A 25716-nucleotide genomic window follows, 5' to 3' on the forward strand; every position below is an offset into this window, starting at 1 on the left:
TTAAATCCTAAGCTCCCAGGAGTGGGTGGGAGCTCAGATATTAAGTAACCAGTTTGGCTCAGATTTTTCTGCAGACTGCACACGTCTATGTTAGGGCCGCTTTTCGCTAAAACTGAGTGAGTGGAGAAAGGAACATCACTCCACCATTCCAAAGCACCAGAATTTAGCCATCTGGCATCCCTTCCAGGAATCCAGCCCACTCATTTTTGTAAGGAGTTTGATGACTCAGCCCCTCAAATTGTAGCTCCAGGAAGACTGTCCTTCTGGCAGATGGAGCCCCTTTCTCATTCATTGGGGATGGGGGCCCTCCCCACTTCTGATTTCATTTGGGGCCTTTGCGTGCCCACTGTTGTAAAGAAAAAGATACACGTCCCTTTGCCTAGGGGGACTCTTTTCTAATGCTGCGATCTACGCTTTGGCCGAGGTCAGTCCACTTGAGCTTTGGGCACTTCGCGCGTGTGACTTCATGAAAGCTCGGCCCCATCCCCCTCCCCGCGCCCCGCCCCCACTCCGCTCCGTGCAGAAGACTGGCTCTCCACCTCCTGACTTAGGGTACCCTGCCCCACCTCCTGGCCCTCCTGGCGCTGCCCCCCCCAACTCCCGCCTCCGCCTAAGATGCCTCTAGTTTTGACTCAGCTGAACTACCTCTCCCCAGGCTAGCGGCCTGATGAGCTCGCTCTTTCTCTCACTCTGCTAAGAGGCCCGCCGGCAGTTCAGGGGAGAGGGCTCGCTCCTCGCTCGCTCTCTCTCTCCACTCTCTCCCTCTCTCCATCACTCCCTCTCTCCCCCTCTCCCCCTCTCCGCTTTACGGCTGCTGAAAACCCCATGCAGAGCTCAGCAGCCGTACCGCAGACAAGCCCGCTCCTGCCAAGGTAATGGGAGTTCTCTCTGTATTTTCAAAGTTTTGCAGAAGCCCGGGCTGGGCGTGCGCCGGGGGGGCGGCGAGCAGAGAGCGGAGCAGACGCGGCCGGCGAGGGTGGCACGGCTGGCTCTGCTGGTGCTGCTGCTGCTGCTGCTGCTGGTGATCCGGGCTCCTGCTCCGCTGGGGCTGCCCGCGCCCGGCGCCTAGCTCCCTACTCCCTGCTCCCCGCTGGGCTCGTGCGGCCGGACGCCCCTCCACGGGATGCTCCCTCCGCCCCCGCGCGCCCCTACCCGGGCGGCCGTGGGCTGTTCCGGGCTCCCAGGCCGGGCTGGCGGGGGGCGCGGGAGGGGGGCTGGTCTGAGCCGGCCCGCAGTCCAAGCTTGAAGCTAGGATGAACCCAGAGCGGGGCTCCCTGGGGGATAGGGGCGTGGGGACCCCCGGGCTTTGAACTGGCTGCTCTCACCTCACCAGCTCGGAGTGTGTTTCCTGGAGGGAGGGGGGAAGAAATAATAATAAAACCACAACACACTTTTGCACAAAGCCGCTCCCTACATCGCAACACCCTCCCCACCTTCACCTCCCCCACGCCCTCCCTTCGGAAGACAAAGCATATTATATAAGAGCTGATCGGAGCAGCTGGTGCCATAGTTCGCCACTCTTGACACATGTTTACTGAAGCAGTCCCTAGCCAGCCGAGGGGATGCCTGACATTTGTACCAGAGAGGCCGGAGGGGGCCGCGGGGGGCGAGGGTTGAAGGTCAGGGCCGTCGGTCAGCCCTGACACATTCTTCAGCAAAGATGGATCTCACTGGACGGCTAACGCTTACTCCCTAGTTGCATTTCCCCTTGGTCTGGATGGAGCTAAGTGGGGAAAAGACTATTTTAATTTCAGCAAACATCTTTGAAACAGGTCCAAGCCGCTGGGTTATGTACTAGGGTTGCAAAAGCAAAAGTCTCTACTCCGAAGCGTTTATATTCCCCTGGGTTTCGATAAACAGACACACCAGAAAAAACAAAGAATATACAAAAGCATTATAGAGCACCATAAAAGGGATACAAAGTAATTTCAAGAGGCAGCAATGCCCCAGGGCTTAAGTAAAATCTTCCTTTAGGATTTGGGGATTCAGCAGCTTTAATGGAAGCTAAAGGTGCTAAGAGTTGGAGGTGAGGGAGGAAGTGGGTTTTAGGGCTAGGAATACTAAGGGTTGGAGGTGAAGAGACACTGAATTCCAGGTACAACTTGTGCCAAAACATAGAGGCAAGAAATGAGCTGTCCTGTGCAGAGAATAGCCAGTATACCAGTTTGATTGGAAAGGGAAATGAGAACGGGGAGGACTGTGTATGGAAAGGTGAGTTGGATCTAACTTGTGAGAACCTTTAGCATCAGGCTGAGGATTTAAAGGCTGCAGAAAGAGAATCTCTCTTATCTTGGAAACCTACATTCTAATAATGCCTATGTCTGTGGAGTATACTTTGTTTCCTCCCAGTAGGAGGCAAATACCTTGAGAACAAGGACCATTTCATTTCTCACAGGGTTTGATTAGTTATTGAATTAAAAGTGGAAACAAGTGCCTGGGAATTATCCCTCTCTCTAAACTGCCCAGTGAGGGCTGGATAACCACCAATTAGGGATGTTGTAGATGGAAGATATTGTGGGGCAGGGAGAGATTACACCAGAAGACTAATGATGTACCTTTCAACACTGAGACAGTGATCCTGAGTGTGTAAATTCATTCAAGAGGCTAAAATGATGGAGGTCCCTATTTTGGAAAGACCCTCCCCTATATTTCCATCCTCCCAGGTCTAGCACTCATGTGCCCCTTCTTCCTGCCTCTGTCATCCCTTTCTCCTCCTTTCTAGTTCTCTCCTATACTGCCTCTTCTGTTCCCCCACCCTAGCCTCAATTTTCCTCTCTTACCTTAGCTAGTATCCCTTCGTCTGCCTCTTTTCATGCATATTGCTGTGTCATCTCCTTTCTTGGTGTTTTTTCTTCTCCTAAACAATTTCAGGGATGTTAATCTCCCTGCTTCCCCTTTCTCCAATCTTTAAGCCTCATGGGAAATGAAAAGGTCTTGTTCCTAGATCTTGGTTGCAATACATCCTGATTGAGGAGTTGGAAAGATGGCTGAGGAGTTATTTAGGCAATTCTAGCTTCCCCTGGGATCTCTTCTTCTCTTTCCCTTTACTAAGTGGTCAATATCTACCTCATTGCTTCCTTTAATTTTAAAGGTATGGTTTGACTGCAGGGAGCTCTGTTACCCAAAAGGAGAGATGAGGGACTGAGGGATTTCGGTGAGGAGTGTATGGTCTGGAAGGTTTCTTTGTGGTTTATGCCTTCATTTCTCTTTTTATTTTTATTGTTCCCTCTTGTTGCTTCTCCCTTAGAACCACAGAATTTCAAGGCTAGAAAGGGCCTTTGAAATCATCTAGTGTTATATCTTCCAGCTAAGGAGGAGGTGCCAGAGGCCTAGAGGGGCCTTGAGCTACCCCAGGTCACAAAGCCTATTCTTCATAATATACCCCCCTCCTTTTGAGACATAACATTAGCTTCCCAAGCACATACTTTATCTTCATCGCATGTGTATCTTGCTTCCTACAGCCTTTTAATTTTTCTTCTTTAATCATTTGCCAAGCTGTGTTCTTTCTACTTCTGCAATAGCTCTCACACCTTTCCCTTTCTCTATACTCACAGACACTAACCTGGCTCTGGCCTGATCACCTACCACTTGGCATACTGTAATAGCCTCCTAAGAGGTCTCTATGGAGATTACTGTAGATATCTCCACTGCAGAGATCGTGGTACAGTGGAAAGAACACTGGTGTTGGAGTTAGAAGTGTAAGGGCTGTTACTTACCACCTATGTGTGACCTTGTCTAGCCCTCCTATTCCTCTTCTGTAAAATAAGGGAGTTGCACAAGATGGTCTCTAAGGCCTGTTCCACGGCTAAATCTCTGACTCTCTGAGGTCTTTCCCCCCTGGAATCCATCCTTGCCACTGATGTCAAACAGCTTTTAAATGTACCAGTCTGACTGTGTTAGTCTTCCATGCTTGATAAATTCCAGTGACTTCCAGTGCCTGGCTCTGAAATCAAATATGAACTCCACTGTTTGACATTGAAAGCCCGGGTCCCACCTACCTTTCTAGCCTTATTTGGCATGCTTTTCCTTCTGTATCACACTTAACCTCTCTATCTCTGTACCTTTGTAGAGATTGCCTTCCATTCTAGGAGTGCCCTATCTCCCCATCTCTACCTCTGAGAATCTCTACTTTTCTTATCTCCTAGGAAGCCTGCCTTGAATCTCCTGATGCTGGTGTCTTCTTCTCACATTTTTTGTAGTGATGTATTCATTTTCTGTACTTATATATACACATACAGGACTGCCCCAAGGATGAAGGAACCCTTTATACATATATGCACACATTTGTGTCTACATATAATATATAAATATACATATTTAAAATAGAAACATATACTTTATTACCATATATTAGTTTATTAAACATGTAAAATATAGTATGTGCAAAATGTATCAATGTGTAAAAATACACACACATACATGTTATTTCCCCCAATAAGATTTAGCTCCTTTGTCTTTTGTATCCCTGGTGCTTAGAGAAACTGGCCCATAGTAGGTGCATAATAAATACTTACTGATTGAATAATTGATTTTGATGACTCATCATACTTCATAACATTCCTTATCTTTTCCTGTTTCTCAGTTGTTTGTTTTGGTCTTCTTTAAATAGCATTCCCCTATCACACAGAGCTTAAGGTATCAGGGCCTTTTTCCCTCCCCGTGATCCAACCAGAACAACAGGTTTGGGCCTTCCTGGAGTCAGGGGTTAGCTCAGCCCAGGGAGAAGTTTGGGGTCTTGGAAAGAGCACCACCAAAACAGTGAGAAAAATTAACTTCCAGGCCCAACCCTGGCACTCACTAGCCTGGCAATCTAGGACAAATCTGAGGACTGGAGAGGTTTGATTCAGTTCAACTGAATTCAGTTAAACTACAAACATTTGTTAAATATCTACTGTACTCTATGCACAGAGATCAAAATGAAACAGTCTTTATTTACAAGGAATTTACATGCTTGTGATAGATTTGGAATGACCTTAGCTGATTATATTTTCTTAGCTGATCACTGCTCAGCCCTTTCAAAGGCGTCAATAGCTACCTTCTCTATTTTCGTTTATTTTGAAAGTATGGTTTTGCTGCATGGGCGTTGTTTAAAGGAAATAGAAGGACTGATCCTCTGGGTTTCGCTTTCATCATCTGTCACATGGTGGCATATCATCTGCCTCACAGGTAGAATAAAAAAATCCTAGATCTAGAACTAGAAGGAAACTCAGAGGCCAGCCAATCTGACCACCTCATTTGACAAATGAGGAAACTGAGGCACCAGGAGGTAACATGACTTGCCCATGGCCATTCCAGTAATCAATCAGTAAACATGTATAAAGCTCCTACTGTGTTCCAGGCACTGGGCTAAGTGCTGGAAATACAAAAGGAGCAAAAGGAAGTCCATATTCTCAAAGAGCTTGAACCCAGATCCTCTAGCTCTAGTGCAGAGTTCTCAGACTTTTTGTATTCTGAACCTCTTTGTCAGTCCATCTGCTGAAACCTATGAACCCTTTTGCAGAATGATGTTTTCTAAACGCATAAAATAAAATATATAGGATTATAAAGAAAGCCAATTCTATTGAAATAAAGATGGAAATTTTTTTCCATCCACATTCACTGATACCCCCGCCCCCCAAACCTATCTATGGACCTGTAGGTGGTGGTGGGGGTTTGTGGACCCCAGGTTAATAGTCCCTGCTCTACAGCCTGTCTTCTTTCTTCTAACATATCCTAAGATTACATTTATGTAAGATAATGCAACTAAAGACACTTTGTTATCCTCATGCTTTTAATACCACCTAAAAGGTGCCACTTTTGTAAAGAGCTGTTGTTTCAGTTGAACTAAAGGGAGCTTAGATATAAGCCTCCTGATGTTTCTTCTGGGTATGGGTAGTGGTTACTAAGCAGCACTCTGTGACAGATCCTCAACCTGTAGGTAAGGCTCTTCTGGGAACATCTCAAAGACAGTTGCTGTTGCTGACCTCACCTCTGCCAGGCCCACATACATTCTTCACTGTACACAGAGACTTTATTGTTAGGACTTACAGTCGTCATACTCTCCCTGTATTCTTCTCTCTCTCAAGGCTTAAGGGATATGAAAAGGATATGAACCCAGCACCTCAATTTTCTTGGTGCTGACGTAAAAAAGGAAGGTATTGTTATATGGTACAAAGAGCCCTTTATTTAGAATCAAATATCTCAATTCCAGTCCCTACTCAGCCACTTATGTGACCTTGAGCAAATGAATGAATGAAGAAAAAAATGCTTACTATGTGCTAAGCAGTGCGAATACAAATAAAACAGTCCCATATGCTCAAGAAACTATCTTTTTAATGAGAGAGAAAACGGAAGGAAGAGGTTTTGGTTGCAAGCTGAATCTAAGGATTCCATGGTCCATTGTGTGTGTGGGGGCAATTAGTAATGCCTTGGTTAATATAATTTCCACTGTAAAAATCATATCCATTTCCTAAGTTGAGTCATTTGGTAGTGTCAAGGAACTTTGGTGGCAAGAACTATTTTTTTCCTTGTCTTTGCTAGCTATGGCTGCAGCACCCACAGAAACAGTTGCTTGCAAGGCTTCATTGTGTTTTCCTAGATAATGGTTGTAAAGGATGTGCCAGAAATAGACTTAGCGATCTGGAGGGCACTGCTATTCCCAAAGCTCTTTGGTTCAGGGTCCTAGACTATCTCCATTGAGATCTAAGGGAAGGTGGTGGTAGTTTGACTTGACTGGCATATACTGTCTCCTGTCTCTCCAGCAAGCCTTGCTGCTTCAACTAGTCAAATCATTTGACTTTATCTAGGATTCAGTTTCCTCAGATGTAAAATGAAGGTGCTGACCTCAAAGAACCTTCAGTTACTGAAGCTATGATTCTGATTAAATTAGCCCTGAAAATTTTAGACTGGAAGTCAGAAAATGCTTAAATGGTCCCTTTCAGGACTGTAATCTGAGTAATTCTGTATAGCAAAAAAAAATTTTCTATGGTACTTACTTAGAGTTATGTAAATCTCTTTATTCACAGAATAACTATAAGGCAGATAGTATTAAGAGAACCACTTCTATTTTTACAAATAGGGAAACTGAGGATCAGAGTTAAGTGACTTACCTAAAATCACACAGCTAACTAATATCAGAGCTAGTATTTAAACCCAAGTTTCCTGAATCTAAGTTCCGCAGTCTCTCTACTATGCCATGAAGATTCTCTGAGCACATATCAAATAGGAGCATGATTGAATTCATGTCTTCCATGGCCAAATAATTAAGCTTCCTGGTGATCAATTTCTGCATACTTAGACAAAATGATCCACCCATAGTAGCTGCAGTTTGCCTCCAGAGTGGTACTCAAGCCTTTCCAAATGGTTTCTGAGCTTATGTTCTGCTGGCAAATCCTTCAAGAACTCAGGGTCATCTCTGTACCATGGTGTGGTATCTGAGGAGGATTTTTCAGGAAATGAACTTACTAGTTAAATAAAACATTGACATAAATAGAGGCACTGACTGATGCACATGAGAGGTACGTGGCGTGAAGAGACAGAGAAAGGGGGGGGGAGAGAACATTTGTATGTTTGCAAAATGCTTTACATATATCATCTCATTTGATCACCATAAAACCCTATGAAGTATGTGTGTAATTGGGACTTCTGTTTGTTTAGTGCTGTGGTGTTAGCCAGTATTTTGTCTTCAGCCATATTATGGATTTCATATATTGGCATAATGGGATGCTAGAAAGTATCCTAGTCCAAGCTCTGCTACAAACTTGTTCCATGACCTTGAACAAATCACTCTTGGCCTCAATTGTCTCATTTATAGAATATGAGGGATTTGGCTTAGATTATCTGTAAGGTTCCTTCCAGTTCTCAGGTTTTATGAGAATGGTTGATAAAGCCTTGAAGCCAGAAAAAGCTGGGTTCAAGTTCTACTTCTGAAACATATGATCACTGTGACTCTGGGCAAGTCACAATCTCTCAATGATCTAGAAAACTCTTTAAGGCTGTAAGATGCAGAGAAGGTATTAACCCTCTTTGGCAGAAGCAACTTCCTAGAAGCTGGGAGTTCTCCAAAGAAATGAACTCTTTCCTGGTCCCCTTAGTTGTCAACTTCCCTTCAAATTATTTGGTATTACTTTGAATTTTCTCATTTTCATATGTGTTGTATCTCTGCCCCTCCCTGAATAGAATGTATACTTCTTGAAGGTAAGGAGTCCTTACTGCTATAGCTATAATTTTACTTATAAAACTTAATTCAATCCAATGATGGTTTATTAATTGCTTAGTATGTGCTAAGCTCTATGCAAGATACTAGGGATACAAATATGAAAATGAAACCATCCTTGCCCTTAAGAAGCTTATATTCTACTTCAAAGAGCTCTCATTGATTGACAAAATGTTGTGATAACATGAAGAAAGCCCTTGGCATGTGGGGCAGCCTCCTTCTGATGGATTCATGAGCAGAGGAAATTCCCACATTAATGAGATGTTGATTTGTTCTAATGGACTACTTGAATATGGTCAAAGACATAATTAGTAGAAAAAACTGGAAGAACTAGGCTTACTAAGACAAATAAAAATTAATCTCCTTCACTCCCTTTCTCAGTACATACCTAAGCTGGTAGATATAACATAATAAGATAATCATTTGTATATTAAGGAAGCTAGTCATTAATTTATAGTTATGCCTACTTAATAGATGAATTTCTATATCAATAACTATACAAGTATACATATATATATATGTAGAGATTCAATGAAATAAAAATTCAGTGAATTTTTATTAAGTGCCTATAATATACAAATACTAATTAAATAAAACACTGAGTATAAAAAGATGGATTGATGTGTATTAAGGGTGCATGGAGTGAAGATGTAGCCTTATGAGACACAGAATGCCAAGACTCCTTATTTTTCATTAATCAACTGTATACAAAGGATATACTGGATATACAAAGACAAAGGTGAAGCTATTCCTATGCTCAAGAAGCTGGAATGTCTGTATTGTGGAATGTCTCATTCCCCCCAATATAATTTCTTCACATTGTACCACCATGAAAAGTGAGTTCAGTGGGGTCTTGGGAATTTCTGTACTCTCAGTGAATTTTTTCTTCCTCTTTCTAGACAAAAAAAAATGTTAGTTCCTCCATAAAAGACTAATTGATGAATTATTACCTTCCAATCCTAGAGAAGTGGTTTAATACTTCTTAAGGAATACAGTTTGGAAATAGCTTTGGGGTATTAAAGGCTGGAATAATGGAAACAATATTAAGATGTCAGAGCAAAGGCAAGAACTCACCTAAGATCTCCCAAATTCCCCACCAAACAGCTTTAAAATAATGCCTCAAGTCAAATCCTGGAGTGGCAGAACCAGCAAAAGGTCAGGATCAATATTTTTTAGCCCAGGATACCTTAAGAGGTTGCTGGGAAATGTCTGTCTCAGCTGGATGGAGGTCAGACCTGGCACACAGCATAGACCATATAGCACAGGCCTCTCCGGTGTACTAGGAGCCGACTTTGGAGAACGTGTTCATCAATGTCGGCAGCAGTTTTGGGAGCTGTCAGCTCACAGATGGTAAGGGGGTGGGACAAATGGTCAGAAGGAGATTAGAGGGTGCAGGACTCTGTTGCATTACCCATATACAGTTCTGGGTTGTAGTGTTAGAGCTAAGAGGAACCCTAGATAGTTACTGTGGTGACAGAGATCAAGATACAAACTCAAAAGAAGACCAAGGATGGAAAAAATTAGGAAAGGAAAGGTGAATGATCCAAGAAAATTATGAAAAGAGAGTCACTTGATTGGTAAAGGAGATGGGAAAGATACTGAAGAAAACAACACCTTGAAAAACAGAATTGACCAAATGGTGAAAGAAATACAAAAAATCATTGAAGAATTGGCTAAATGGAAGAGGAGTTACAAAATCTCATAAAAAAATAATTCTTTAAAAATTAGAATTGGGCAAATAGAAGCTAGTGACACCATAAGACTGCATGAAACAATAAAACAAAGTCAAAAGAATAAAAAAAAAATAGAATAAAATGTGAACTATCTCATTGAAAAACAACTAACCTGGAAAATGGATCCAGGAGAGATAATTAAAGAATCATTAGACTGCCTGAAAATTATGATAAAAAAGAGCTTGAACATCATATTTCAAGAAATCATACAGGAAAATTACCCTGATAGCTTTGATCCAGAAAGTCAAACAGAAATAGAAAGAATCCACCAATCAGCTCCTGAAAGAGATCCAAAAATGAAAACTCCTAGAAATATTATAGCCAACTTACAATGCTCTCAAGTCAAGGAGAAAATATTGCAAGCAGCCAGAAAGAAACAATTCAAATTTTGTGGAGCTACACTCAGAATCACACAAGATTTGGCAGCTTCTACAGTGAAGAATCAGAAGGCATGGAATGGATCTAGGATTACAACCAAGAATCACCTACCCAGCAAAACGGAGTATAATCCTTCAGGGGTAAACATGGATATTCAATGAAATATAGGACTTTCAATCATTCTTGATGAAAAATCCAGAACTGAATAGAAAAATTGACTATCAAATGTAAGACTCAAGAAAAGCATAAAAAAGGTAAATAGGAAAGAGAAATCATAAAGGATTCAATAAAGTTAAACTGTTTAAACTATGTGGAAGATGATACTTGTAAGTCCTAATAACTTTATCATTGTTAGAACAGTTAAAAGGAGTATATGTGATGTATGTCATGGAAATTGTTGACTGTGATGAAGTGATTTAAAAAAATTAAGGAGTGAGAAAGAGGGATGTGCTGGGAGAATGGAGAAGGGAGAAGTAGAATTGGCTAAATTATCTCACATAAAAGGTGCATGAAGGGAAGAGTTTTTACAGTGGAGGGAAAGATGAGGAAGTGGTGTGTAATGCTTGAAACTTACTTTCAGTGGAATTGGCTCAAAGTGAAAATAACATACACACTCCGTTGGATATAGAAATCTGTCTTGCCCTACAAGGAAGTACAAGGGAATGGGATAATGGACAGGATGGGATGATGAAAGGGAGGGTGGATTTGGGAAGGCAACATTGTCTGACGCAAAATGGATTTTTGAGGAGGGGCAGGGTAAAAGAAGATAGGGCAAATAGGGAAAATAGTATGGAGGGAAATACACATATAGTATTCATAACTGTGAATGTGAATGAGGTGAAATCACCCATAAAGCAGAAGTGGATAGCAAAGTGGGTTGAAAACTAGAATTTGACAATATGTTGTTCACAAGAAACATACTTGAAGCAGAGACACACAGAGTAAAGGATGAAGGGCTAGAGCAGAATGTATTATGTTTCGGCTGAAGTTAAAAAAAAAGAAGCATAGACTTAATTAAAAAGGATAAGCAAGAAACTACATCTTGCTAAAAGAAATCATAGGAAGTTAAGTAATATCAATATTAAACATACATGCATCAAATAGTATGGCATCTAAATTCTTAAAGAAAAAGTTAAATCATTACAATAAGAAATGGACAGTGAAACTATTCTAGTGGGGTACCTCAGCTTTCTCTCTCAAAATTAGATTAATCTAACAAAAACATAAGAAAGAAATTATGGAGATGAATATAATTTTAGCATAGTTATATATGATAGACATCTGGAGAAAATTGAATGGGAATAGAAAGGAAGACACATTTTTCTCAGTGATACCTGGCCTTTAAAAAAAAAGACTATGTATTAGAGCATAAAAACCTTACAAGCAAATGTAGAAAAGCAGATTAAATGCATTTTTTCAGATCATAATTTAATAAAATTATATTCAATAAAGGGATATGAGAAGATGGATTAAATATTTGGAAATTAAATAATCTAATCCTAAAGAATGAGTGGGTCAAAGAACAAATCACAGAAACAAAAAGTAATTTCATTAAATAGAATGACAAGAATGAGACATGCCAAAATTTATGGGATGCAGCCAAGGCAATACTAAGGGGAAAAATTATAGCTCTAAATGCTTACATCAGTAAAACAGAGAAAGACATGCAAGTAAAAAAAAAATCTAGAAGAAGAACAAATTGAAAACTCTCATTTAAATACCAAATTGGAAGTCTTGAGGAGTGATTAGTAAAATTGAAAGTAAGAAAACCATGAAACTAATAAATAAAACTAGTAACTGATTTTATGAAACAAACAAAAAAAATAAACAAACCATTGGTTAATCCGATTAAAATAAAGAAAGAGGAAAACCAAATTCTAACATCAAAAATGAAAAGGGTGAATTTGCCACCAGTGAAGAGGAAATTAAAACAATTATTGAAAGCTCTCTTTCCCAATTATATGCCAGTAAATCTGATAATCTGCCAGAAATGGATAAATATTTATAAAAATATCAATTACCCATAACAGAAGAGGAAATAGAATACTTAAAAATCCATAACTAAAAAGAAAGAAAGAAAGAAAGAAAGAAAGAAGAAAGAAAGAAAGAAAGAAAGAAAGAAAGAAAGAAAGAAAGAAATTGAACAAGCTGTAAATGAGCTCCCTAAGAAAAATTCCTCAGGACCAGAAGGATTTGTAAATGAATTCTACCAAACATTTAAAGAACAATTAATTCCAACACTATATAAAATATTTGGAAAAATAGGCAAAAAAGGAGTCCTACCAAATTCCTTCTTTGACACAAATATTGTGCTGATACATAATGAACAAATGAATAGCAAAAAAGAGAAAAAGAAAAGTATAGACTATTTTGCTAATGAATATTAATGAAAAAAATTTAAATAAAGTACTAGCAAGGAGAATATAGCAATATGTAACAAAGATCATATACTGTGACCAGGTGGGCTTTATACAGGGCTGGTCCAATATTAGGAAAACTATCAGAATTGTTAACTATCTATAACAAAAATAACAAAAATCATGACTGTCTCAGTAAATGCAGAAAAAGCTTTAAAAAAAATGCAAACACTTATTCCTATTAAAAACACTGGAAAACATAGGAATAGATGGAGTTTTCCTTAAAAAAGATAAATAGTATTTATGTAAAATCATCAGCAAGCATCATCTGTAAGTGGATAAACTAGAAGTCTTTCCAGTAAGATCCGAGGGAAGATTGCCCATTATCACCACTATTATGCAATATTTTACTAAAAATGCTAGCTATAGCAATAAGAGAAGACAAGGAAATGAAAGGAATTAGAATAGACATTGAGGAAACAAAACTATCATTCTTTGCAGATGATAAAATGGTGTAATTAGAAAATCATAGAGATTCAACTAAAAAAAAACTAGTTGATGTAACTAACAACTTCAAGAATGTGGAAGGATATAAAATAAACCCACATAAATCATCAACTTTTCTATATATTACCAACAAAGTCCAGCAGCAAGAGATAGAAAGAGAAATTCCCTTTAAAATGACTGTAGACATAATAAAATACTAGGAAGTCTCCCTGCCAAAGCAAACCCAGGAATTATATGAACACAGTTACAAAATACTTTTCACACAGATAAAGTCAGAGCTAAACAATTGGAGAAATAATAATTGCTCAAAGGTAGGTCAAGCCAATATAATTAAAACGACAATTCTACCCAAATTAACTTTCTTAGTGCCATACCAAACTACAGAAAAATTATTTTATAGAGCTAGAAAAAATAACAACAGAATTCATTTGGAAGAACAAAAAGTCAAAAATAACAAGGGTATCAATGGAAAAAAATGTGAAGGAAGGTGGCCCAGCAGTACCATGTCTCAAACTGTCTTACAAAACTGTAATTGTCAGACAATCTAATGCTGGCTAAGAAATAAAATGGTAGATCAGTGGAATAGATGAGTTACACCATATACAGTAGTAGATGACCATAGTTATCTAGTATTTAATAAATGAAATGATCCAAGCTTTGGGGACAAGAAATCACTATTTGACAGAAATTCCTGGGAAAACTGGAAAGCAGTTTGGCAGAAACTAGGTATAGACCAACATCTCACACCATATACCAAGATAATGTCAAAATGGATATAGGATTTAAACATAAAGGGTGCTATCATAAGCAAATTAGTGGAGCACAGAATATCATATCTGTTAGATCTATGGATAAGGGAAGAATTTATGAAGAAAGAAGAGAACTATTATGGGAAGTACAATGGATAATTTTGTTATATTGAATTTTAAAAAAAGGTTTTGTATGAACAAATCCAATGTGGCCAAGGTTAGAAGGAAAGTAGAAAAGTGGGGAAAAAAACCTTTTTACTGCAAGTTTCTCTGATAAAGGCCACATTTTCAAATATATTGAAAACTGAGTCAAATCTATAAGAATATGAATCATTCCCCGATTGATAAGTGGTCAAAGTATATGAACAGGCATTTTTCAGATGAAAAAATCAAAGCTATCTATAGTCATATGCAGAAAAATGCTCTAAATCACCTTTGATTAGAGAAATGCAAATTAAAACAACTCAGAGGTACCACCTCACACTTATCAGATTGGCTAATATGACAGAAAGGAAAATCACAAATGCTGGTGAGGATGCAGGAAAATTGGAACACTAATGCACTGTTGGTGGAGTTGTGAAATGATCCACCCATTCTGAAGAGCAGTGTGGAATGATGGCCAAAGGGGTACAAAACTGTGCATACTGTTTAATCTAGCAATTGCCCTACTAGGTCTGTATCCCAAAGAGATCAAAGGAAAAAGGAAAAATGACTTATATATACAGATATCTGCGGTTTTTTTGGCAACATGACTGATTTGGAAATATGTTTTGCATAACTGCAATGTATAATCTTTATGAAATTGCTCCCCTTCTCGAGGAGGGGAAAGGAGAGGGAGGGAAGGAGATAATTTGGAACTCACAATTAAAAAAAATATTAAAATTGTTTTTACATGTAAGTGAAAAAAATAAAATATAAAAAAATTATAAAGGCTGGAGGAATAATATATGCTTCTTTAACAAACAGTAGTAGAGAGGAAGCAACTTTTGCATGCACTCTTGGGAAATCATGCAATGACCTTCTTAGAGGCTACATGGCCCATGAATAAAGCCTGTGATTCCAGATAGTTGGATAGGCCTGTGATCAGGTATTTTTTTTATAAATTCCTTGAGCTAAAAATAAGGGTGCTGTAGAAAGCAGAAGTCTCACTGGATTCTATGACCTTGGTGATCAACCAATGGTTGCCGTGTATTTTGAGCAATATTTGATTCATTGTTTAATTTGTCTGCCAGTTACAATTAAGCAATACATTTGAAATTGGAGCTGTTGTTTTGCGCAGTTGAAAGGGATGCTGATGTTAGATACAGTTGAGCACTATCATTCTTATATTTTGGTCCCTCAAAAAATTCTTCTTTATTTGATAGGGGAGGAAATTGAGATACAGAAACGTTAAGCCATCTACTAATCTGCATTTTTACCACAAAACACAGTGTTTCTAATGTGTGATTCTTTCCCCTCAGATCGTATCTTATGGTTTTTTAATCTTATATGGTGATAAGAAATATATAACTTCAGTGTTAATTATAAAAAAATTTTTGATTGCCTGGAACTTATTTCAAATCACTTCATTTCAGAGAGAAGCTTTTCAAATTATTTGAAATCAACAGATAATGGAAATTCTTGGATTCCTACTTTATTCTGTATTTGCAAGCAACCGTAGTCTTTAAGTTCCAGTCTCTTCTTCTTTTAGTTATCTTGGCATTGTTTTTTGAACTCTTCAGTACAGAATACCTGAGTTTAGCATTACATGGAACAGGTTTGATCTTGGAGGCTACTCAAGTTCACTCTCTTTTTAGCTCCTCGTGTCCCCATGCAGCATTTACTCTGGAAAATCTCGCATCCTATTTAGGTTGCCACAATTGTGAATAACAGGATCTCAGCTCCCGTACAGGCATTCAAGGTAACATATGTTTATTTGTTATAGGACAGCTTTTGTTCCTCGCCACAGAAAATGCGAAAACATATCAAAGGATTCACAGGTGACCGTAAACAATGAAGCAACATACAAACGACTGACAAAATCACAAAACAGCCAAATTAATTCTTCTCCCTCCCAATTGAGTCCCCCTCTTTAAAGGGTCCTAGACTCCTTCTGACTGATAGCTCTACTCTGTGCATTGGACTACCTTGGGAAGGGAAAAAATACTTGGTGCTTCTAGACAAGAAACCCCTCCTCTCATTTCCATGAGATTTACACCATAAAATAACTTACAGCAATAGTGGAGGTCAAAGTCCAAGTCCGTTTTGCATCCCCATATTCTGCTATTTCTCTTCCCAGCACCAGGGATGATTTTCTTCTACCAAAAGGCTTATTCATTTAAGGCATTCCTTTTTTTTTTTTTTTTTGCGGGGGGGAATGGGTGAGGAAATTGAGATAGAGGGAGTTTAAGTAATTTATACAAAGTAATGAACCAACTAAGTGGCAGAGCTGTGCTTTGAATTCAAGTCTTCTGAATGTGAATACCTTACTTTTTTCAGTAAAGAATCAGTAATCAATTAACCATATGATATATACCGTATGACTACAGCATCTATTCCTGAGTGTTTGTTTGACCTACCTCTGTTTTGACATTTATTTAAAACACATTGGGGAGGGGGAAGTGATATTTTCATAATGATGGACACAAGGTTGTGGGAATAGCTCTGGGAAATGATTTGACAGCTTCTAAGACCAGTATTCAGTTTTGTAAAACACTACTTCTAGGGATAACTTCCTGGGATCATTCTTAATTCCCTGTTTCTCACAAAACTTAGTCTTTCACTTTAGTGATTTGTTTTAGCAAGCATTTTTTAAGCACATCCGGTATGGAAGGGGACTGTGTGAGGTGCTAGAGATACAAAGACCAAAGAGCCCTTGCCCTCAGGAAGCTTACATTTGACCTAGGGTTTACAACATTTACATGGATTAGAAAAAAAAAATAAATGTAAAGTGATGCCAAGCAATTTAAAGAAGGAGAGAGAGTTAGCAACCTAGTGGGGGTGGTGGATGGGAAAGACCTCACTTTGGCGGTGGCAGCTGAGTCCAGCTTTGAAGGAAGCAGATGAGGAAGGAGGAAATTAGAGTTTTAAGGAGTCATTTGTGTTATGCAAAGAAAGGAGGACAAGAGACAGAATGTCAGTGTGGGGAAAGCAGCTAGCAGGCTAGTGTGACTGGAGTGTTATGAATGAAAGGAGGTAAAATTAAAATAAACCTGGAAAGGTAGGAGGAAGTCAGATTACAGAGGGTTCTAAAAGTTAGCTTAAGAATTTTGTATTTTATCCTACAGGATATAGGGAACTACTGAAGACTTTTGTGGAGAGGAGAGGTGACATATTCAGATCTGTGTTTTAAGAATAACAGTTTGGCGACTGAGGAAGACAAATTGGGGAAGGCAGAGACAAAGCAGGGAGGCCGATTAGGAGGCTATTGAAATAGTCCAGGCAGGAGGTAATGAGATGCTGTGTGACCCAGAGAATCTGCTCTAATAATAGGTACATACCAACACTTTCCTCTGTACCTTTGACACCTTTTTCAAATGCTAATTGACTAATTGGCATAGCTATCAGTGTAAAATTTATGCCTGTTCACTTTAGTTTAAAAAAAAAATAAATCATCCTAGATTTCCTTACCTCGAGTGACAAAGAGCTGGCTCTTAGTAATCCAGAGTGCATTCCCAAGGTTGAGTATCTTCATCAGTGAGGGCATAGAAGACTGGAAATTGGAAGTAGATTGTAGAGGATCCTGAAGAGTCACCTTGGCCAACCACCTCATTTTGCAGATGAAGATCCTGAAGCCCAGAGAGGATGGAATTTGCTCAGGTTCACACAAGTGGTAATAATAGCTAACATTTATATAATGCTTACAACGTGCCAGGCACTGTGCTAAGCAGCGATTATTATTTCTTTTGTTCCTCACAGCAACTCTGAGAGGTGGGGGCTATTATTATCTCCCATTTTACAGATGAGGAAATTGAGGCAAAGAGGTAAAATGACTTGTCTAGGATCATGCAGCTAGTAAATGTCTGATGTCAGATTTGAACTCAGGTCTTCCTGACTCTAGTCCTGGCACTCAACCCTTGTGCCGCTTTGCTACCCAGTCCAAGAATTGAACCCAGTTCTTCTGACTCCAGACTTAACACTTTTTTAATGCCCTTTGTAGATGTTGATATAACACTTAAGGAGTTGATACTTAACCAATTTGTAGAGTTCAGTGTTTTTTTTTTATTATTATTTTTAATTAATTAATTAATTAAATTAAATCCCCTCACATGGTACCTAGCATATAGGACTTACTTATACTTAAAATATATCAACAAAAATTTATTGAATTGAATTCTTTTGGTTTATCTCTATCCCCAGTGTCAACTGTGATGAAATGTCAGAAGGTTTAGCAAAACAAGTATCAACTCTGGGCTTAGAAGCTCTGGATTCAAAATCTGGCTCAGTTCTTCTGACTGTGTGATCATGGTCCAGTCACTTAACCTGGCTGAGCCTTGGTTTCCTCGTCTGTAAAATGAGGGGGTTGAACTAGATGATTTCTCTGGTCCCTTCTGGAATTAAATATATAATCCTGTGATCCTATGATAAGGTACTGATGGTGTTTCTATCACCTAACAGTCTATAAAAGGAGATAAGCCAGTCACATAGTGAGAATGGGGGGCACTAGATGGGCAGCTGAAATCTAGCCTTTAAGACATTAAAAGAGCTTCATAAGAACTCCAGAGTGACTCCTTTTTGAGGATTTAAAGAAAGATACATCAACCCAGAAGGATGAAAAATACTCATACTAATGCATCCAAGGATATAAGGAAAGGATAAATAAGTATGAAATCAGAATGAAGTAAGTTCAAAAAACCTAAATCCATTGCTAAAATGTCATCTAGAGGTCCCTGAATAATGTAGAAAACGACATAAAAATTAACTATCCTCTATTTTTGATGAAAATGGATCACTTACGGCCAAAGCTTAACCCAGGTGCATCTAGTGTTGTGAAAAAAATACAACAATATTTGCCGAAGCCCCCAAAGGAAAAGAACCAATGAATATATATATATATATACATATATATATATATATATATATATATATATACATATATATATATGTATATATATATATATACATATATATATGTATGTATATAAAGGGAAGTTTGAAGAAAAATATGACCGTTTTTAACAAGAAACATCCGTTTTTTAACACAAATTGTATAGGCAGCCTTCCATATTGATGGTCCTGCTCCTCAGGATCATTGTCGTGGTTTGTCATCTTGCCCAGGGCAGAAAGCGATCCCCTTCAGCAGCCCAGGAATTGTCTCCATCCCTGCCGCCTCTGCCTTAGAACATTTTAGCGCTGACATATTTGACATAACAGTTATTTGATAAAACAGTTCTCCATATGGAGGCACTTTGAGTGCTACTTACACCTCCGTGTTTAATATATGCTCATGGGTCAAATGAACCAGAAACTTGTAAAAGCACTGCATACCTTGTGTTTGGGTTTTCCATGTGATTTGCAGCTGCTAAGTCCCTGCCAGGAGAGAAAATATTGGTGTGGATGTAAGCAGCCACTCTCAACAGATGCAGATGGGATGTCTGAGACTCTTCCTGGCTTCTTGTCCCCACATTCTTCACTCCAGCTGGGTTTTTCCCACTTGCTATTTCCTGGGGGCCTCCGGGAAGCGCCTGCTTCTAGAATTGACGCCTGCTTGAAAAATCTGTTGGACAGAGAGAGAAAGCTCAGTTTCTTGATTCTGGCTCCAGCCACCCACCTCCCAAGTTGTTGCCATCATGCCCCTAAAGAAGTCTTGTTGACCATCATCTGCCTGAATCCTGAATTCTACGAGTCTCTTGACTTCTTTTGTATTTCCTACTTTTTTTCTGTCGTTCAGTATAGTGGCTAAAGCTAAGCACTTGGAGTAAGGAGATCTGGGTTCACATTTCTACGCTGTAAAGTTGCTTAACTCATATGGCCTCATTTTCCAGATGTATCAACTGAGAATAACAATGCTTATATCCCTTATTTCACTGGAATGTTGTAAGGGAAGGACTTTGTAAGGCTTGAAGGATAATATAAATGGGAATTATTATTATTATTATTGTTCTACATTCAATTTTCCAGTATGTCCTTCTGACTCTTACTATCCTTATCACGTCTTTGTTGTTCCCTGCCTCTGATACATCTGTTGCTTATCCCTGGCCTGATTCTAACTCCTGATTTTGTTCTGTTCCTGTAGACCAAGGGTTCCAGTCCTTGGGATGATTGTAGTGGGTCTGTGAGCTTGTTTGGGAAAGCAATTAAATCTCCATTTCAATACAATTGATTTCCTTTGTAATCTTGTCTATTGTATTTTGTGCTTTAAAAAAATTATCCTAAGAAGTCATCCATTGGTGTCACCAGACTAACCAAAGGGTAAATGATGCTAAGAACCATTGCTTGAGCCGAGACCATAATATACACGATGACTCCAACAATGTTAATGGAAAGAACGGCCTCGACAAAATCAGAAGTGAGTATTGTAGAATCACAAAGAACAAGGATGGCTCCCTCAAAAAAAGAGATAAAACAAAACACCTTCCCCTGTTCCTTTATGGAGGTGGTGAGGTCCATAGGCATAGAATGTTGCTTCCTCAGTCATTGAACCTCAGACTGTGGGTACTGTTCCAGAACCTTCCTGAGGTGGCTTGTTTCCAAGGGTTCAGCAACCAGCCCTGCAAAAACCTTTGGGGATAGGCATTGCGGTATAGTTGAAAAATCTGGAATTCAGATTCAGAGCTCCTTAGTTCAATTTCTGGCTTGTTAGGACTTGGTAGCTGGCACAGTGGATAAAGTACTGGGCCTGGAGTCAGAAAGACCTGATTTCAAATCCAGCCTCATATACTTACTAGCTGTGTGACCCTGGGTAAGTCAGTTATAACCCTGTTTGCCTCAGTTTCCTCATCTGCAAAATGAGCTGGAGAAGGACATAACAAACCACTCTAGTATCTTTTTCAAGAAAACCCCAAATGAGGTCATGACTGAAAAGACTGAACAGTATTTGAGTCACAATTCTCTTTACCTGCAAGTACCTTGCTCTTTATGCCCGCCGAAGAGGACAGAGAGGCAGGATGGTAGTGTGGGAAGAGTCCTGCATTTAGAATCAGAGGCCTGGGGTTTGAATCTGAGTTTTGACTCTGGAATTTACTCCCATGTCCTCTTGGGCAAGTCACTTAAACTGTCTAGGTCCCAAGGTCCTCATCTGTAAAAGGAGGAGGTCGATCTGCATGATCCCTGAGGGCCCTTCTAGCTCTTGACTGACTCCAGAACATTCTGCTGACACACTGGATTTGACTCTCCTGGGCACTGGATTTGAGCTTCTCAGTCTAGTCTGTAGTGCCAGGTCCACTCTCAACCAATTAAAAACGTCCGGATTGGTTTTGGCGTGCCTTTTGTGTTATTATGATTATCTTCCGTCTAATTCCCATTGCAAGGGAGAGAAACAAGTACATATAACAGATGGACAGTATTCCTGTAACCACAAAAAAAAAATTAATTAATTTGACATACAGGTAACCTCCAACATTCAGAAAAAAGAAATTAAAACCTGGTCCCTAATGAAGAGTTAAAAGAGTTATATCATAACTCTCTATAATTTGCAAAATGAAGGATGATTTAAACCTAAACTTCAAATATTTGGTTATATTTAAAGGATGCTAAGTAGTTCTCTCTTCTTTAAACCAGAGTGAGTCAGTCAGTCAACAAATATCTCTTAAGTGCCTATTATGTGCCAGGCATTGTGCTAAGCAGTGGGCGCACGCACGCGCGTGCACACACACACACACACACACACACACACACACACAGTCTTTGCCTTTAAGGAACTTATGCCCTGCTATCATACTGTTATTTGTCTTTATTACCATATTTAAGGATATACATCTACATAGGATTTATGTCGGTCTGGATTTCTTTTTTGCCATACTAAAATGGGAATTGAGTGAGGTTGGGGCAAGATGGAGAGTAAGCTTGTTCAACTCAGCTGATTTCATTGCTGATTTACAATTTCATTGCTTGATTGTTCTTTGGTAACTGTTTTAAAAATCTGTGCTTATTCTACAAGCCTGAATTTGATTATTTTTAAAATAGTAAACTGTCAAATTTGGTCTTTTCAACTGTTGATATTGTTGAAATTGCCATCACTGACATATGGGATAGAACTCATGCCAAGGATCCACAGGAAGAAGGGATGGTGGTTGGTTTACCAGTTGTGCCAGTGGGTACCTGGATCATGTTACTTTTTCTGCTGTTTGTCTCCGATGTCTACATCAGCCTCCACTTAGTAGTGGTGCAGACTGCTGCCAGTGCTCAGGGTTTAATTTATTGGTCATATTAGGGGTGAAGTCATTGGTAAGAATTGAGTGACTTATCATCCCCAAAGGCTCAATCGAATGGAGCTGCTCTTGACCCTGTTACTGCTAATGCTAAAACAAAAGAAAAACTCAGCTGTATGATCAATATCAAAGATTAAAAACTTCCTTTTTTTCCCTTTACTTTCATGTCATGGTTAACCAGAGCTCAATTTCAAGGTAAAGGAGAAGAACATTCAACATAACTGAAGCTTGACATGGTTGTGTTATAATCTAGACATTTCCCTATTATGGAAACAGAATGAACCCCTTTCGCATTGTTATGATAAAAACGCCCGCCATTTTGTATTCTTGACAAACTGACTGTGTAAACCTGAAATTTGTGTTTGATAAAAGGACCGGTTATTGCACGCCTCTCTATCACTGATCATTTGAGACGTATTTGATTTCACATGCCTTCCTTTGGGTTTATTTCTTCTAAGGAGTGAAACATTCCATTTATACTTCCTCATGTTTAACAAGCTTTTCTGTAGTACACACCCTCTTCTTTTGGGCAAAGGTGGGAGGGGGAAATGCCAATGGAAATTTATTTCTCTAAGGGCACTGTTTAGGGTAGAGGCAACAGTAGGGAATTCATTATTCCCTTTCATTTTATCAATTATAATTTATTCCACTAACAGTAAATTAAATAAAAAAGGATTTATAGAGCTGGAGGGGCCCTTAAAGATTGTCCAGTAATAGACTAGTAGAATCTGGGACCCGTATCTCCAAATTTAGTCTACTACAATGCTTCTTAGACGTGGATTCTTCTAAGTTGGAAGGGACCTTAGAGAACATTGATCATATTCATTCTCTCTACCTAATCCGCCAGGAATTTATTAAATTATCTGGTATGTGCTAGACATTGGTTATACAAAGATGAAATCAAAGTAGATCTTGACCCCAAGATGTTTCCATACTACTAAGGAGAATATCAGAGGGTTGTTATATGGTTAAAATGAGGCCATGGTGAAAAAAAGGAAAAAAAAACTTTGTAAAGCATCAAATGCCATAAAAATGCCTGTAACTGTGCTCATGTGATTCTCATATTTATGTCTGATGGGATTCATACTGAAATTCCTGTATCAAAGTACCGTATCGCTGCTATTCTTTTATATTTGTCAGTCACTAAAATATAAGACAAATGGTCTAGCACAACTATAGCACTGAACTGTACACAAGCATGAAATGATTTTTTTTATAAGCGACTAAATATATTGGGCTGTAGGCTTATTTTCTGTATTCTTAGTGGAAGTATCTTCAGAGCAGCTCCAGTAGTGGACAGGATGATGTGGAATGATATGCAGTTCTTCCACTTAAGGCTTTTGTTCTTCCCAGGTCTATATATTTTGAGAGGTTTTCCATTGCATGATATAGTTTGAATATTGGGGGTGGCAACATCTATCAGTGATTTTGTTCTTAAATTTCGTGGATCAGTATGAGTATGGGTGATCCTGTATGTCTGTTGATGCTCCAAACCCAGTAGCTTATTTGTTGAATCTCTATGTATATTTGGAGGTTTGCAATCATAACATGGGTATAGGTTACCTGTTGGTTTAAGAGGGACAGAGAGCTTTTGATTTAATTCTGCCCACTTGATCATGTCTTCTTCAGGACTTGGGAGCTACTAAATTTTTGCCACCTGCTGCACAGTCTCTGTTATTTCCCTGAAAACACTGGTCTTCTTAAGAGTCAGATTTCTTCTCGTAATGATCTCGTAGCAATAAACCGTTCTATTTCTCCAAATAAATCCTGATGAGCCAGCTTTTCAGAGATTCTTTGTTGATGTACTGTTGGCTGAGTTCTTGTGAACGTCCCCCTTGGAAGGTTATTATTAGTACTCTAGTTGTGGCTTTGCTGTCTTATCATTCCCATCTGTTATACTATATCTGATATACTAGGTGTTAGTATATCAATTAGAAGTCTGACCTGGGAGTCAGGAAGATCTAGTCCTACCTCTTTCACATTCTAGCCATGTGGTCAGTCACAGAACCTCTCAATGGCCCCAGAAGTTCTAGAGGACTTTAACTTACACATGAGTTTCCACCTGCCTTGGTGGAAGGAGTTTTCATACTGGGAGTTTAGGACACCGATGAAATCCCAACATATCCTCACTCCCCCCAAAAAACCCCCAAGCATTATGCTTGTTATTATCTAGTCCAACTGACTTATTATACAGATAAGGAATTAAAGTTAAAGTGCTATATGCAATCAGGATGCCTGGGTCCTCTTCTCATCTTTCCTGCCTTCTAGCTGTGTGACCTTGACAAGCCATTAAGTTCTCTGTAGCTGTGTGTCCTTATCTGTGGAAGGAGATGTTTAGACTAGATCATAGGCTTTTAACCTAGGGTCCACAGACTTCTAGTGGGGCCATGAACTTGAATGTGGAAATGGTGTACATCTTTATTTTTCTGAACCTCTAACTAAAATTTTGCATTTCTTTTAGATATGAAGGTAGGCACCGATAGAGGTCCTTCAGCTTTACGAGACCGACAGAGGGGCCTGTGACAAAATAGTTAGGAAGCCCTTGTCTAGACAAACCTTAAAGTCCCTTTTCCTCCCCACTAATATAGCTTTTCCAGTATTTGTCCGGGCTTTCTTACATTTCTCCCTTTTTTCCTAGCCTAGGTCCTAATTTTCTCTCCTCATCCCATTTCCTAAGGGGCAGGTTGAATGTGATTCACAAGATAGCAAAGGGGGGAATAATCGGGGACTGTTGTATTCCTCTTTTCCCCACCCCTCATCTTTTATCCAGAATGGGCAAAATAGAATCAACTGGAGCGCCAGCACTATGGAGTCTGTCTTCTCAATAATGTGGTAGTTTTTGTGCCTGTGACCTCCGAGTGACTGACAGCAGACAGGGTCAGGGGACTCCCTTCATAATTGGATGGTAGCTGCTAGAAGCGGGTTGGGGCTCAAGTGGGATTGGGATTAGAGCGGCTGGTAAAGTCTTAGGCCTTCTGTTAGCTGAAGTGGGAGCTCTGATCTAACCTTGTTCACAAGCGTGGCTGTAAAGTGGGAACTTTGTTAACGCAAAGCCAGAGGAAGGCTGAGGAGAAGATGAGGGGACACAGTTCAAGGTCCCTCCGGCTCTTTGATTTTATGAGGGGTTAGGGAAAGAGGTAAGAAGGAGGAGAAAGGGCAGTGGGGGCCAATTGACCTCTGTGCCTGCTGATCTGCAAGCAGGCCCGCCTGGAATGTGCCCCATCTAGCCTCTCCCCATCCCCTCTAATGGAGCTGACCCCTTAAAGTGTGTTCTCTGCAGAGAAACGCGCAGTGTGCATGGCCAGGGATTGTAGCCTCATTTATTCTGCTAGTCTAGAGAGCAGAGTTCCTGCTCATTCATTCAAAAAATGTGCAAGACCCCAGACTGGGCCTCTCCTAGGCTACAATACTTTGTTCAGAAGTCCAGGGGCTGGGTGATTGTTCAAAAGG

At 39.6% G+C, this 25716-nt stretch overlaps 1 protein-coding gene across 1 annotated transcript in view; it reads left to right on the forward strand.

The window, feature by feature from the left end:
- Positions 1 to 604: 604 nt before the first annotated feature.
- The window catches only part of NAALADL2 (N-acetylated alpha-linked acidic dipeptidase like 2), a 1446698-nt gene continuing 1421586 nt past the window's right edge, over positions 605 to 25716 (forward strand). The window contains exon 1 of the mRNA XM_020980535.2: positions 605 to 872. The gene's annotated coding sequence lies outside the window, so the exon portion shown is untranslated. The remainder of the gene's footprint in view (positions 873 to 25716) is intronic.

Source organism: Phascolarctos cinereus, unplaced genomic scaffold (genome assembly GCF_003287225.1).
Source record: "Phascolarctos cinereus isolate Bilbo 61053 unplaced genomic scaffold, phaCin_HiC Scaffold_7;HRSCAF=346, whole genome shotgun sequence".
In the NCBI taxonomy this organism is placed as follows: Eukaryota; Metazoa; Chordata; class Mammalia; order Diprotodontia; family Phascolarctidae; genus Phascolarctos; species Phascolarctos cinereus.